Source organism: Arachis hypogaea, chromosome 15 (assembly GCF_003086295.3).
Source record: "Arachis hypogaea cultivar Tifrunner chromosome 15, arahy.Tifrunner.gnm2.J5K5, whole genome shotgun sequence".
NCBI classification, from domain to species: Eukaryota; Viridiplantae; Streptophyta; class Magnoliopsida; order Fabales; family Fabaceae; genus Arachis; species Arachis hypogaea.
Window position 1 is genome coordinate 144,806,252 of NC_092050.1, and position 11,987 is coordinate 144,818,238.

The window sequence follows — 11,987 nt, forward strand, 5'->3', positions numbered from 1 at the left end:
TGCAGCCGTATCAAGTGCATCATCCAACTCTGGTTGCAGATTTTGAACTGAAGACTGCACTAATCAACTTAATGCCCAAGTTTCATGGCTTACCTGCTCAGGAGCCCATTAAGCACTTCAGGGATTTTCAGACAGCCTGTTCTACTGTTAGGCGTCAGGGTGCGAATGAAACTTCTATTCTGTTAACTGCCTTCCCGTTTTCTCTTGAGGGAAAGGAAAGGGAGTGGTACTACTCCCAACCTGAAGCGACTGTTACCAACTGGGATAAGCTCAGAAGAGAATTTTTGGTGAAATACTTTCCAGCTAAAGTTACAGACAGACTAAGGAAAGAGATCTCATGCATTGTTCAAGGTGAATCAGAAACTCTCTATGAGTACTGGGAGCATTTTAAGAACCTTCTAGACGCATGCCCCCATCACATGATTGACAGGCTAGTGTTGATCAGCTATTTCACTCAAGGCATGAAGCCTCGGGATAAAATTACACTGGACGGTGCTAGTAATGGTTCTCTGAAGAAGTACAAGACCGCAGATGAAGCATGGCAACTGATCAGCGACTTAGCTGAGTCCACCAGGAATCACAGGCACATGAATAGCCACTCGAAAGTTGTTGCAGAAGTTTCCTCTAGCACTGAGACTACTATTCTTACACAGAGTATATGTGAAATGACCAACCTACTAAAGCAATTACAGTTGAATCAACAACAACAAGCTCAGCCTTCCCCACCACAACAAAGCAACAGTTAGTTCCCCAAAGAGTATGCGGTATATGTGCTGATTATAGTCATTATACTGATGAATGCCTGCAGCTCCAACAAGAAGACAATACTGTGGCAGCAACTCATAACTTCTATGACCGCCCGAATCAAGGATACAATCAACAAGGTGGCAACTACAACCAAGGTGGAAACTATAACCAAGGATGGCAAGACAACTCCAACCAAGGTTGAATGGATAATTCCAACCATGGCTGGAGGGACAACTATAACAGAGGAGGCAGAGACAACAATGGAAAACAGAGGTGGAATAACAACAACAGACAATAGAATCAGAGCCAACCTTACAGAGCTCCTCACTTAAGGCAATCACAAGGACCCCAACAAAACCAACAACAAGTACCACAGATCACTTATCCTACTTCCTCATCAAATGGCGAGATGCTTTGTTCTCTTGCACAAGGACAACAAGAGATGCAGACGACACTGAAATCTACTTTAAATGGTCTGAATGCTACTTTACAAGCTCTCGCCGCCCGGATAGATTCATTACCTACTTCCACTAACCAACCTTTAAGCTCTAGTGGAATTCCTTCTCAACCCTTACCTAACCCCAAGGATGGCATCAATGCCATCACTTTAAGGTCCGGAACCACACTGCCAGAGAGAAATCAGGAGGAGCCAAGCCCAATAGAACATGCCCCAATTGAAGACTCAGTGGAAGTAGAAGATGCTGAAATGGAAGATGCTGAAGAGGAAGATGAAGTACAAGACAAGGTTGAAGAAGAAGTAGCTCAGCAAAGGAATGGACCACCAATGGATACAGAAGCTGCAAGTGGTGCCATCCCTATCCCATTCCCATACCTTACAAGGAAATCCAGAAAGCAGATAGAACTTGATCCCAAAATGGTAGAAATTTTCAAAAAGGTTGAGGTAACTCTTCCCCTTTTTGATGTTATTCAACAAGTACCTAAATATGCAAAGTTTCTGAAGGATTTATGCATACACAAAGGTAAAATTAATGAATTAGAAACTATCCCTTTAGGTAGTTCTATATCTGCTTTAATGTGAGGAATACCTGAAAAATGTAGTGATCCAGGTCCATGCATGGTTAACTGTACCATAGGAGGTGTAATATTTTCTGATTGCATGTGTGACTTAGGAGCGTGTGTTAGTATAATGCCATTGTCTATATATGATACCTTAAGGTTCCCTCCCTTAAAAAGGTCAGCAGCTCGTTTTGTGTTAGCAGATAAAAGTATTATTACAGTAGTTAGAATTGCTGAAGATGTATTAGTGAGCATTAAGGGGTGCACATTTCCCATTGACTTCTATATCCTGGAAATGCCCCCTAATGACTCAGGAAGACCATCATCAATCCTGCTTGGAAGACCATTCCTGAAAACCTCAAAGTTCAAGCTGGATGCATTCTCAGGAACTTACTCCTTTGAGATAGATGGCAGAACAGTGAGTTTCAGTTTAAACAAAGCTATGAAGCACCCTCCGAAAGATCATTCTATCTTCTAGTGCGACATCATTGATGAAACTGTAGCTGAAGTTCACCAAGAAGAAATAAAAGAGAAGCACATGGAGCAAGGTCCAAGTGTGGGGACACCATCTGAACATAATGAAAACACCTTACCATTACCACTAGCCCCGGATGATCCAGAGCCTAGCCAAGAGCAGAAATTGGAATTGAAGCCCCTTCCTCCACACCTCAAGTATGCTTACCTTGAGGATAATCAAAAGTTTCCAGTTATCATTGCAAGGGAACTCACTTCTCAACAGGAGGAGCAACTGCTTAGTGTGCTAAAAAAGTACAAGAAAGCAATTGGGTGGAGCTTGACGGATATAGTAGGCATCAGCCCTCAAGTTTGTGAACACAGAATATATTTAGAAGAGGAATCAAAACCTGTCTGTCAACCCCAAAGAAGATTGAATCCCACCATCTTAGAAGTTGTCAATAAAGAAGCAACCAGGCTACTTGAAGCAAATATCATTTACCCCATCTCAGACAGTGAATAGGTCAGTCCAGTACAAGTGGTGCCCAAGAAGTCTGGAGTCACAACAATAAAGAATGAGCATGGAGAGCTCCTGACAACTAGAGTGCAGAATTCATGGAGGGTTTGCATTGACTATAGGCGTCTCAACCAAGCTACTTGCAAGGATCATTACCCCTTGCCATTTATTGATCAAATGCTCGATTGCCTGTCAAGTAAATCCCATTATTGCTTTTTAGATGGTTATACAGGCTACTTTCAAATTCATATAGCTCCTGAAGATCAGGAAAATACCACTTTTACATGTCCCTTTGGAACGTATGCATATAAAAGGATGCCTTTTGGCTTATGTAATGCACCGGCTACTTTCCAAAGATGCATGATGAGTATCTTTTCAGATCTTATTGAGAACTGTATGGAAGTATTTATGGATGATTTTAGCGTATATGGTGATTCATTTGACCTTTGCTTGGATAGTTTAGCTAGAGTATTAGACAGGTGAGTTAGTTCAAACCTTGTACTGAATTTTGAAAAATGTCATTTAATGGTGAAACAAGGGATTGTTCTAGGACATGTTGTCTCTAAAACCGGTATTTCAGTAGATCCAGCAAAGGTAGATGTCATTTTTAGTTTACTTTACCCCTCTTCCATGAGAGAATTCCGTTCGTTCCTAGGCCATGGGATGAGCGGATATTTTATACGCTCTTTGGGGATAATTTCATATAGTTTTTAGTATGTTTTAGTTAGTTTTTAGTTTATTTTCATTAGTTTCTAGGCAAAATTCATATTTCTGGACTTTACTATGAGTTTGTGTATTTTTCTGTAATTTTAGGTATTTTCTGGCTGAAATTGAGGGAGCTGAGCAAAAATATGATTCAGGCTGAAAAAGGACTGCTGATGCTGTTAGATTCTGACCTCCCTTCACTCGGAATGGATTTTCTGGAGCTACAGGACTCCAAATGGTGTGCTTCTAATTGCGTCGGAAAGTAGACATCCAGGGCTTTTCAGAAATATATAATAGTCTATACTTTGCTCAAGGATAAACGATGTAAACTGGCGTTCAACGCCAGTTCCATGTTGCAGTCTGGCGTCCAGCGCCAGAAACAAGTTACAAGTTGGAGTTCAACGCCAGAAAAGGATCCAAAGCTGGCGTTGAACGCCCAAAACAGCCCTATGCACGTGATTAGCTTAAGTCTCAGCCCTAGCACACACCACGTGGGCCCCAGAAGTGGATTTCTGCACTATCCATCTTAGTTTACTCATTTTTTGTAAACCTAGTTTACTAGTCTAGTATTTAAATAACTTTTAGAGACTTATTTTGTATCTCATGACATTTTAGATTTGAACTTTGTACCTCTTGACGGCATGAGTCTCTAAACTCCATTGTTGGGGGTGAGGAGCTCTGCTGTGTCTCGATGAATTAATGCAAGTATTTCTGTTTTCCATTCAAACATGCGTGTTCCTATCTAAGATATCCATTCGCACTTCAATATGAATGTGATGAACGTGACAATCATCATCATTCCTCCACGAATGCGTGCTTGACAACCACGTACGTTCCACCATAGGATGAATGAATATCTCTTAGATCTCTTAATCGGAATCTTCGTGGTATAAGCTAGATTGATGGCAGCATTCAAGAGAATCCGAAAAGTCTAAACCTTGTCTGTGGTATTCCGAGTAGGATTCAGGGATTGAATGGCTGTGACGAGCTTCAAACTCGCGAGTGTTGGGCGTAGTGACAGACGCAAAAGGATAGTAAATCCTATTCCGGTACGATTGAGAACCTGCAGATGATTAGCCGTGCGGTGACAGCGCACCTGGACCCTTTTCACTGGAAGGATGGATGGTAGCCATTGACAACGGTGATCCACCAACACACAGCTTGCCATAGGAGGATGCGCGTGCGTGAATCAGAAACAGAGGAAAGCAGAATTTCAGAAGACAAAGCATCTCCAAAACTCCAACATATTCTCCATCATTGCATATAAGTATAATTTGTGTTATGCCCTTTTATTCCTTGCAATCAAATTTAATAAGTGAATTGTTTTATTGTTTTCCTGACTAAGACTTACAAGATAACCATATATTGCTTCAAGCCAACAATCTCCGTGGGATCGACCCTTACTCACGTAAGGTATTACTTGGACGACCCAGTGCACTTGCTGGTTAGTTGTGCGAATTTGTGAAGAATTGTGATTTCCAATTTCGTGCACCAAGTTTTTGGCGCCGTTGCCGGGGATTGTTTGAGTTTGGACAACTGACGGTTTATTTTGTTGCTTAGATTAGGAAAAATTTTTCTTTTTGGTTTAGAGTCTTTTATTATTTATACCTTGTTAAAACACTTTAAATTTATAGCTCAGTTAGCTAGAGCGTGGTGCTTATGTTCTTGGTAATTGGCTATCCTATTTTTAAAAATCTTTTTCAAAAATAATTTTTCTTTGAATAAATCTTGTGCCAAACTTTAAGTTTGGTGTTTTCTTGTTGATTTTTCTTTGTTTTTCAAAAATTTTAGTTTGGTTTTCAAAAAATTTTAAGTTTGGTGTTCTTTCTTCATGTTCTTGTGTTCTTGTGAGTCTTCAAAGTGTTCTTGAGTTTTCCTTGTGTCTTGATCTTAAAATTTTTAAGTTTGGTGTTCCTTAGTGTTTTTCCTCCAAAATTTTTGAAAACAAGGAGCATTAGATCTAAAAATTTTAAATCTTGTGCTATCTTATTGTTTTTCTCCTTCCTCTTTAAATTCAAAAATATCTTTTCTCTCTATTTTAAAGCTTTTTTTTTCGAAAATCAATTTTAAAATCCAGATTTTTTTTTCGAAATTTAAAACCCTTTTCAAATCATATCTTTTTCAAAACTTCCTAACCACTTTCTCTCTCCTCTTTTTTTCGAAAATCTTCACCCATTTTTATTTATTTTAATTTATTTTGTTTTCGAAATAAATAAATAATTAAATAAATAAAAATATTTTTCTTCTATTTTACATCATCTCCCTTTCTCCATCATGGACCTAAGCAGAAATGAACAGTCCAGGAGGACTCTGGGGTCATATGCTAACCCCTCTACTACTTCATATGGGAGCAGTATCTGCATACCCTCCATTGGAGTCAGTAGCTTTGAGTTGAATCCTCAGCTCATTATCATGGTGCAGCAAAGTTGCCAGTATTCCGGTCTTCCACAGGAAGAACCTATAGAGTTTCTGGCACATATTTTACAGATTGCTGACACAGTACATGATAAGGAAGTAGATCAGGATGTCTACAGATTATTACTGTTTCCATTTGCTGTAAAAGACCAAGCTAAGAGGTGGTTAAATAACCAACCTAAGGCCAGCATAAGGACATGGAAACAGCTGACAGAAAAATTCCTGAATCAATACTTTCCTCCAAAACGGATGACACAGCTAAGGCTGGACATCTAAGGCTTTAAACAAGGAGATAATGAATCTCTTTATGATGCCTGGGAGAGATACAGAGAGATGCTACGAAAATGCCCCTCTGAAATGTTTTCAGAGTGGGTTCAGTTAGACATCTTCTATTATGGGCTTGCAGAAAGAGCTCGGATGTCTCTAGATTACTCAGCTGGTGGATCTATCCACATGAGAAAGACAATTGAAGAAGCCCAAGAGCTCATTGATACAGTTGCCAGAAATCAGCATCTGTACCTAAGCAGTGACCCTTCCATGAAAGAAGAGGTTAAAACAGTAACTGCTGAACTCAGTGCTGTAAAACAAGCTACTGAATTCAATCAGCAATTGGAATTTCTAACAAAGCAGTTAGCCGAATTCAAGGATAGACTACAAGAGATAAGGATGGCTAATATAAATATGGAAGAACAATTGAAGCAAACAAAGCAGCAGCTGTCAAAACAAATAACAGAAGAATGCTAAGCAGTTTAATTAAGAAGTGGGAAGACGTTAAATATCCCACCTCAAGGCAGCAAGAAGCCAAGAAATGAGCAAACTACCCAAAATCCACCTGAGGACAGTAAGAGCCCGGGGAAAATTAATTCTGGCGCTAAAACGCTAGAAATTGGGTGGAAGGCTGGCGCTAAACGCCCAGACCATGCTCAGGACTGGCGTTCAACGCCAGAAACAAGCAAGGATCTGGCGTTGAACGCCCAAAAGAAGCACAGTTCTGGCGTTCAGATGCCAGGAACAGATGAGGAGCTGGCGTCTAACGTCACTCCAGCTTCTAACTCTGGCACTCAGTTTCCAGTGAGGGATTAGACACACACAAGTGCTGATGACAACCCATCTAAAAAGGCTTCTTCAACCACTTCTGAAGGAAATAAACTTACAGCAACTAAGGTTGAGGAATATAAAGCACTGATTCAAGTGCTAAGGACACACAAGACAGCTCTTGGGTGGTCCATAGGTGACCTTAAGGGCATAAGCCCAGCTAGATGCATGCACAAAATCTTATTGGAGGATAATGCTAAACCAGTGGTTCAACCACAGAGGCGGCTAAATCCATCCATGAAGGAAGTGGTGCAGAAAGAGGTCACCAAATTACTGGAGGCTGGGATTATTTATCCTATTTCTGATAGTCCCTGGGTGAGCCCTGTTCAAGTTGTCCCCAAAAAGGGAGGCATGACAGTGGTTCATAATGAAAAGAATGAACTGGTTCCTACAAAAACAGTTACAGGGTGGCGCATGTGTATTGACTACAGAAGGCTCAACACAGCCACCAGAAAGGATCATTTTCCTTTACCATTCATAGACCAGATGCTAGAAAGACTGGCAGGTCATAATTATTACTGCTTTTTGGATGGCTACTCAGGCTATAACCAGATTGCAGTAGATCCCCAGGATCAAGAGAAAACAACATTCACATGTCCATCTGGAGTGTTTGCTTATAGAAGGATGCCGTTTGGGCTGTGTAATGCACCTGCAATCTTCCAGAGATGCATGCTCTCTATTTTCTCTGATATGGTGGAAAAATTTCTGGAAGTCTTCATGGATGACTTCTCAGTATATGGAAACTCATTCAGCTCCTGTCTTGATCACCTGAAACTAGTTCTGAAAAGATGCCAAGAGACTAACCTGGTTTTAAACTGGGAAAAATGTCACTTTATGGTGACTGAAGGGATTGTCCTTGGGCATAAAATTTCAAACAAGGGAATAGAGGTGGATCAAGCAAAAATAGAGGTAATTGAAAAATTACCACCACCTGCCAATGTTAAGGCAATCAGAAGTTTTCTGGGGCATGTAGGATTCTATAGGAGGTTTATAAAGGATTTTTCAAAAATCGCAAAACCTCTGAGCAATCTGCTAGCTGCTGACACGCCATTTGTGTTTGACACAGAGTGTTTGCAGGCATTTGAAATGCTGAAAGCCAAGTTGGTCACAGCACTAGTTATTTCTGTACCAGATTGGACATTACCATTTGAGCTAATGTGTGATGCCAGTGATCACGCCATTGGTGCAGTATTGGGACAGAGGCACGACAAGCTTCTGCATGTCATTTATTATGCTAGCCGCATTTTAATGATGCCCAGAAAAATTACACAACCACAGAAAAAGAATTGTTTGCAGTGGTTTATGCCATTGACAAGTTTAGATCATACTTAGTAGGATCAAAGGTGATTGTGTATACTGACCATGCTGCTCTTAAATATCTACTCACAAAGCAGGATTCAAAACCCAGGCTCATAAGATGGGTGTTGCTTCTGCAAGAGTTTGATATAGAAATAAGAGACAGAAAAGGGACAGAGAACCAAGTGGCTGATCATCTGTCCCGGATAGAGCCAGTAGAAGGGACGTCCCTCCCCTCTCTTGAGATCTCTGAGACTTTCCCGGATGAGCATTTGTTTGCCATTCAGGAAATACCATGGTTTGCAGACATTGCAAACTATAAGGCTGCAAGGTTCATACCTAAAGAGTACAACAAGCAACAAAAGAAAAAATTAATCACTGATGCAAAGTACTACTTGTGGGATGAACCCTATCTCTTTAAGAGATGTGCAGACGGAATAATCCGTAGGTGTGTGCCTAGAGAAGAAGCACGGAGGATCTTATGGCATTGCCATGGATCACAATATGGAGGCCATTTCGGAGGTGAGCGAACAGCCACCAAGGTCCTCCAATGTGGCTTCTATTGGCCTACACTCTATAGAGATTCCCGAGAGTTTGTACGTAACTGTGACAGTTGCCAAAGAGCTGGTAATCTGCCTCATGGTTACGCCATGCCTCAACAAGGAATCTTGGAGATTGAGTTGTTTGACGTATGGGGAATTGACTTCATGGGACCTTTCCCACCATCATACTCAAACACTTATATTCTGGTGGCAGTTGACTACGTATCAAAATAGGTAGAGGCCGTTGCCACACCCACCAATGATACTAAAACAATGCTGAAGTTCCTCCAGAAATATATCTTCAGCAGGTTTGGGGTCCCTAGAGTACTAATCAGTGATGGGGGCACTCACTTCTGTAACAAACAGTTTTACTCTGCCATGGTCCAGTATGGGATTCGCCACAAGGTGGCAACTCCATATCATCCACAAACTAATGGGCAAGCTAAAGTCTCTAACAGAGAGCTAAAAAGAATCCTAGAACGGACTGTAAATACCCATAGAAAGGATTGGGCAAGAAGCTTGGATGATGCTCTGTGGGCATACAGAACAGCATTCAAGACTCCTATAGGACCTCTCCATACCAACTTGTATATGGTAAGGCATGTCACCTGCCCGTGGAACTGGAACATAAAGCCTACTGGGCAACCAGATTCCTGAACTTTGATGCCAAATTAGCTGGAGAAAAAAGATTGCTTCAGCTAAATGAGCTAGAGGAATTCAGATTCACTGCTTTCGAAAATGCCAAGCTTTATAAAGAGAAATAAAAAAAGTGGCATGACAGAAAGCTGTCATCTAGAATCTTTGAACCAGGACAGAAGGTTCTGTTGTTTAACTCTAGACTCAGGCTGTTCCCTGGAAAACTGAAATCCCGGTGGAGGGGACCATATGTGATTACAAGTATATCACCATATGGTTATGTGGAACTTCAAGATATTGATTCTGATAAGAAGTTCATTGTTAATGGACAGAGAATCAAGCACTATCTTGAAGGCAATATTGAGCAAGAGTGCTCAAGGCTGAAGCTAAATTAAAAGCTCAGCAAGGTCCAGCTAAAGACAATAAAGAAGCGCTTGCTGGGAGGCAACCCAGCCATGGGGCATCACTTCCTCTAAGCATTTTGCCCTATTCTTGATTTTATTTGTTCATATAAAGTTCATTGATACTAAGGTAAAGAGTCAATTACATAAGTTCACAGGGTTACAGAAGGAATCTGCACACAAAACAGAGAAAAAGAGCTCACTGGCAAGAAAACGCCAGTAAGAGTCTGTTTTGGGCGTTCAACGCCCAAAAGAAGCATCCACTGGGCATTGAACGCCAGTAAGGATAGCCATCTGGGCGTTAAACGCCAGATTTACAGCGTCCTGGGCGTTCAGAAAAATGCCCAGTGACAAAGGAGTTCTTGGTGTTCAACGCCAGAAAGAAGCAACAGCTGGGCATTGAACGCCCAGGAGAGGCAGCATTTGGGCGTTGAACGCCCAAAACATGCAGTGTTTGGGCGTTCAAATGCCAGGATGGGGGGGGAGAAGGTGAATTCGTTTTTACTTCATATTTTTCATTCTAATTTTAATTTTCATGTTTCAATTCATGATTTCTTGCATAAACATGTTAAGAACCTTGATTTCTAAAATCCCTAATTTCTAAAAACCCTATTTTAAAAATATTAAATGTATCTTAATCCATAAGCACAAATCCTTTTTTATCCAATTCAACTCTTTTTCAAAATTTTCAAAACAAATCTATCTCTTTTCATTCAAAAATCTTTTCAACTAATCAATATCTTTTTCAAATCTCCATACTATCTTTTTCAAAAATCCAAATCTATCTTTCTCAAATATCTTTCATATCTTTTCAATTTTAAATCATATCTTCTATCTTATCTTTCTTTGTATTTTCGAAAAAAACCCACCCCTCTCCCTTTAAATATGGGTTCGGCCTCCCTCCCCTCCCATCCACAATTGCACCTAGCTGTCCTTCTCTCCCTCTCCTTTCTTTTCTTTTTGCTTGAGGACAAGCAAACCTCTAAGTTTGGTGTGCCTATCCGTGATCACTAAGATCATGGCTCCTAAAGGAAAACAACCCACTCCAAGAGGCAAAAAAGAGAGCGTTCCAAAACCACTTTGGAATCAAGGGAAGTTCTTAACTAAAGAACATTCAGACCATTATTACAAAATAATGGGTCTAAGATCAGTGATCCCGGAAGTTAGATTCGATCTGAAAGAAGACGAATATCCGGAGATCCAGGAGCAAATCCGAATCAAGAACTGGGAAATCCTAGCTAATCCTGAAACAAAAGTGGGAAGGAACATGGTCCAGGAGTTCTATGCTAATATGTGGCAAACAGACAGGCAAAGACTATCTGGATCTGCTATCTATGACTATCGGACCTTGGTCAGAGGAAAGATTGTTCATACCCACCCTGCAAGATCAGGGAGATCTTAAAGCTACCTCAGCTGAAAGATGATCCAGACTCCTTCAATAGGAGAATGATGAGAACAGACAAGGGCCTGGATAAGATTCTAGAGGACATATGTATCCCTGGAGCCAGGTGGACCACCAGCACGAAGGGTGTCCCAAATCAACTCAAAAGAGAAGATCTCAAACCAGTCGCCAGAGGATGGCTGGACTTCATTGGGCATTCTCTGCTGCCCACTAGCAACCGTTCTGAAGTCACTATTAGAAGAGCAGTGATGATCCATTGCATCATGATGGGAAAAAAAGTGGAAGTTCATCAACTGATTTCAACTGAATTTTACAAAATTGCAAACAAAAATTCCAAAGATGCCAGGTTGGCTTATCCAAGCTTGATTTCTATGCTCTGCAAGGACGCTGGAGTAAGGATGGGAATAACTGAGTATATCTTAGTTGAGCGACCAATCACCAAAGCATCAATGGAAAAACAACAAGCACAGGATGACCCCATCAAGAAGAGAACACAGGAATTTCTCCCAGACCCCTCAATCTGAATACTGGGAGTATCTTGAAACATCTATTACCAAGATGCAAGAAGCTATGGAACAAATAAAGAAAGAACAGAAGGAACAAAGTAGCATTCTTTGCTATTTGCTTAAAGAACAGGAGGAGCAAGGGCGTGATTTAAGGGAATTGAAGCGCCAGAAATTATCTCTTGAAGGACCAAGCACCCCGCAGATTAGAGGAACATCCACTTCCCAGAACAAAGGTTGTTAAATTCTAATTTTTGC

General features: G+C 40.8%; 1 non-coding gene across 1 annotated transcript; it reads right to left on the bottom strand.

The window, feature by feature from the left end:
* Positions 1 to 317: 317 nt before the first annotated feature.
* LOC112752775 (small nucleolar RNA R71) lies at positions 318 to 425 on the bottom strand. Its single transcript, XR_003177192.1, has one exon. It is a non-coding gene; the product is annotated as a small nucleolar RNA R71 (small nucleolar RNA).
* Positions 426 to 11,987: the final 11,562 nt, after the last annotated feature.